The sequence below is a fragment of the Montipora foliosa genome, chromosome 5, assembly GCF_036669935.1.
Source record: "Montipora foliosa isolate CH-2021 chromosome 5, ASM3666993v2, whole genome shotgun sequence".
Classification (NCBI taxonomy): Eukaryota; Metazoa; Cnidaria; class Anthozoa; order Scleractinia; family Acroporidae; genus Montipora; species Montipora foliosa.
Genome location: NC_090873.1, coordinates 36172974 through 36177973, shown reverse-complemented (window position 1 = coordinate 36177973; position 5000 = coordinate 36172974).

The window sequence follows — 5000 nt, the reverse complement described above, 5'->3', positions numbered from 1 at the left end:
AGCCGACTAGAAAAATGTATCTTTTCTCAGCATTTTTCGGGTTTCGGTGTTGCTCATGTGTATGGAAAGTCCACCGATCACCTTGTGTTGACTAAAACAACTAGGAAGGTTGAAGTGTCGAGCCACTGGTATCTGTTTCCATGCTTTCTCGTCGTTTTTTCCGACGTCTCGCAGATGTTCGCGAAAGCAGTCTCCTAGTCTCCTTCCTGTTTCGCTAATGTAAGTCTTTTTGCATAATGTGCATGTTATGCAACACTAGTCTTTCAGAGATGCATGTGAAGCGGGTCAATGATTTTAATAGACCGAGTAGCCACATTTCAACGCGTCACCCTTTCCAACAGACTACTGTACATGAAACATTCACAACACAGTAGCATAGCATTTATTTAATTACGTCACAAGTTTTTGGAATCGACGTGCTTAAACTAGCAAGGCTAATTTATATATAGTACCCAAACAGTAAGAGATTAAATTTCATTTAGTACTCCCCATTTTGAAAGGAAAATTTTATTGTCTGGCATCCAATTATTGGTAACGTGACCTGAATTTGAATATTGTGAATTTAACATTGGATACATGCCAACTTTCAGTAACATTGAACTACAGCTTCCTTTCATAATTTTACGGTTGTATTATAACCAAGTGAACCATGCCTAAACATGCCTGAGATTAGTAAACGGTCAGCTTCGTCGATCATTTTGTGGGTTTCTTGTCTGAGGTAATTTAGGGACAAGTGTTACCAATCAGTGAAAGTAAGAGGTGACTTTACTAATTTGTCTGCTGCGTTCCCAGATATCGATGAGTGTTCAACAGGAGAACACAACTGCAGCCATGTCGCCGTGTGCAACAACACTATTTGTTCATATAATTGCACTTGTAAGGCAAGATATGTTGGAGACGGACGAATCTGCTCAGGTAAGAATATATACCATTCGGCTGCTCGGTGCAGAATAATACTTCATTATCACCTCAGACCTAACCAATCACAACACATAAATAGCATACTATTCCGAGCTGACGAAAAGAAATTGAAAAAAGAATGACGAGGATCTCCTCATAAATGCTATCTTTTGTTTTTCACAATTTCTGTGACATTTGTAATAATGTACAATACTATTATTAGTAACTCATTTGAGTGACTACTTTTTACCTTGGGGAATTTTCAAGGCCAACAAAACAATTGAAGCAATTAAACTCAACAATTTTCTTAAGAATCCCAACTGGTGATGGGCAAACTATTTGGTTTCTGCAAAATGTTCGCTCGCCATGTCCAGCCAGTATGTTCCCTGTGGTCAAAATAAACTCCTTAAAAGTTTCATCTTTTCTCTTCTACCCAAACCGGTATTCATTTGATTGCAGATAAAAACGAGTGCACTTCAGGAAGTGCAAATTGCAGCACCGACGGCTATGCAAAAACACTCATGGCTCGCACAGCTGCACATGTAAGCCAGATTACACTGGAGACGGATAAAACTGCACAGGTGAGAGTGATAAATTGGTGTAATCGTGCAGGTGTGAACAGGGCTTTCTGGAGTGGAACCAATTAAAAAGAGATTGTTATTCACGTGATGACCAAAGGTTTTGGAATTGACCGCGTTTTGGTGTAACCGCGGTTACCGCTTAATTTAATAATTGATTCGCCTTATTCGATAGAGAAATCCATTGCCTAACTATTAAATTCCACTGTAAATTTTACGCGAAAAATCGATATCGCATAAATCACGAAGCGATGAGTGCGATATCGGTTTTTCAAGTGAAATTTATTGTGGAACTCACCTGTTAGGCACTCTATTTTTCTTGAATCGCATGAGTTTCAACACAAAACCAACTGTCGATAGGCAGCGAATAGAAACCGTTAGGAAACTTTTGACGGTCAGTTCAAGGTCAAAAAATAGTTTTATTGATGTACTTTATTCGACTTATGCTCGTTTCAAACGTCGAACTTTACATGTGCTGAATCAAAAGTAAATGAGAAAAATCTATTGTTTCGCTGATTTGCGTGAAGGCATCATGCATTTTTATCACATTCAAAATTCAATCTTCTATCTTAAAATCAATACAGTGCAGAGCAAAAAAAGCTCTAAACAAATTAAAAATAAACAACTTAAAGATAAACACTCAGCTCTAATTTTATATCATTCCGATGCTTGACTTAAAAATGCGTAGCCACCAGTGTGGACCACAGCTATTATGATATGTCAAACTGGATCGAAACCGGCAAAAAAATGCAGAAAGAAAATATTTCCAAACCGTTTTCCACCTGAACAGGGAAAGCTTTGACTGTCAAGAGCTTTAGCTGACAAAATATGGCTGTGTAGCCGCGTCGAGCCAGAAAAATCGCGCAAAAATTAACCTGCTTGAGCGTGCAATCCAAGCGAAAACTAATACCTGGTCAGCGGTATCGATGAGCTTTAAACTTGAGCCCGCGGTATGGTCAGCGGATAAATTGTTATGGCAGGTGTCAATTGACCAAAATATGGATGTATAATAAGTAGCCATTAAGATATCAACTTACCATGTAGAAAAGTAATAAAAAAAACCCCAGAGATTTGCAGTCTGTACGTCTTAGAGTAGACAGGTGAGCATGCAGAACAAATGAAAGAAAACTATCCAGGGTGCAATACAGTTACAGATATCAAAAAAAGCAACATGATTAGCATTTAGAAATCAACACGAAAAAGTTGATGTAAGTTCTTTTGGGTGCATTCTTTTGGGAGTATCCTGGCTTTTATCATTCCGGATTAGGAATAACAGAATACACGGAATATAAATTCGCAAAAGAACGCAAATTATGAAACGAAATATTTTTGGCAAAGTGACCTGGGAGCTATTGTATCTGCGCATGCGCCAGTTGCCTTAGCATGGCGACTGTAATAATTTTCCCGAAAGTTTAGCACACTCAATGTTGAAATATGGCCATAAGTACTAGTTTTTTGGCAGTTTCCTCGATTTTTCTGTTTGCTTCTTTGCCTTAAGTGGGGAGATGACAATTATTTGTTTGTACATGTGAGTGCTTTTAGTAGTGCAAATGCGTTCCCAATTGAAAAAAGGTTCGTGGTTTTTGTACAAACCAATTAATGCCAACCTAAATTCTTTTGACAAGGGAAGGGCACTTCTTTTTAAATAACCCAAACTGACAGCTCTTTTTGTTTTAGCACCGGTTAAGAAACAAAGCAGAGGCCAGCACACCCGCATCTACGGTAGAAACTTTGGATCGCTATTCCATTCAATTTTGAAATTTCAAGCCACCCGCAGGCGACCGGCCAACTACATATTATTTCCCGCCAAAAATTTCCCAAAGAAGGCATATTCCGCCTATTCCTAGTGAACCGTATTCCGGTCATTCCTTTCATTCTGCTATCGGGAGCGGAATGAACGGAATAGTATACCGTTCATTCCGAAAACGGAGTAGGTCCCAAAAGAACACCAATACCGTCTGTGCCTTGTATTCATATTCCGGAATCGTACCAAAATAACGCGCCCTTAATTACGGGTTAGAGACTGTTGTGAGTGTTTTGTTTTCAAATACACGCACGCGCTTACTGTACAATGAGCGATAAATTTTCAATACTGTACGAAGCGAAGCTGAGTGCAGTATTGAAAATTTCGAGTTCATTGTACAGTAAGCAAGTGCGTGTATTTGTAAAAAATAAAAAAAAAACGAACTAACAGTTTCTAACCCTTTTAATATTCAATTTGAGTTCACTGCTGGCGATAGACTTACAATGGCTTCCCGACCTGTTTGAAAACAATGAACTAAAGAAAAACAAATTAAAAGAAGAACATTCAATGGCCAAGAATCTTTAATTTACTGAATATGAATGAATATTTTAGATACATGTACATAAAGTGTATTCTAGCTAATAGCTAAAAAAAAGGAGAAAGCACACTTAAAACGGAATTCTCAGTGAGCATAAACAAGCCAATGTCAATGATCAATCATCACTTTTCTTTGTCTTGTTATTAGTGATTATTTCAGTAATTTTTTCCTCCTCAACCTCGGAAAATCGTGATTGAAGCCATGTACGTTTGAAGTTGAAGAACACTGCACAGTTTTTATGCGTTATTGTAATAACGCACTCTGTCATTTTGATGTCGCTAGGTAACAGGAACTCACGTGATCAACTTTAACCAATGACGCGTGCGGATTTTAGACAGTGAACAAAGATTGAATATTAATGATGGTTAGTGAATTTTTAGGTGAGGATAAACTGACTGTAAAATAATATGAGGTAATGACCAGTAGTATTAGCTATCTCCAAGTGCCAACAAGACAGCCAATGTAATACATACTTTGCAGATTTGTATCAGAGTACCATTTTAGAACCCAATAGTAGTTGTATTTTTTTTATTTCAAAGTAATGCAACTCAACTTATCTAAGTTAAAAATAACACAATAACAATAGAAATGTAAGTAAAACCCTGGCGCACTTTGTATCTCCAACACTGTAAATATCAACGTGTTTTGCAATAATATTGAAAGTACTGCTGTAATTTGTGAGCTCCCGTAATTTTAACAGGGAAATAAAATAATTAGGATGGATAAAATCCATGCCTGCCACGTACAAAATCACCAAAGAGTTTTCAGGGTGAGACATGTCTGGAGAACCAAACTCTCTTCGATTCCCTTGCATGACACATGAAAAATGTTTCACTCGTAGAAATTTTATTTTGCACGATACAGCCACGAATTATACATTACACATTGATCGCTTAATTGTGCACTTTACAGATATTTTTTCCTTTGAAATTAAACTAAGTTGTTCACAACTCAATGGTCACAATACGACAAACAGCGGCCGATAAGAACACGCACACTGGTTTAGTCCTGAGCTGGTTCACTCAGTATAGACATTATGGTTCGTTAAGATGTTTTAAAACTCTTTAAATACCCTTTTTTAAGGCCTTATTTTTACAGGGAGCGTTTCTTGTATTAAATATTTCTGTCTACCTACAAGGTAGAGTGTATTTGCGGTGGACATCGGGTCCTGTCTGTTGCT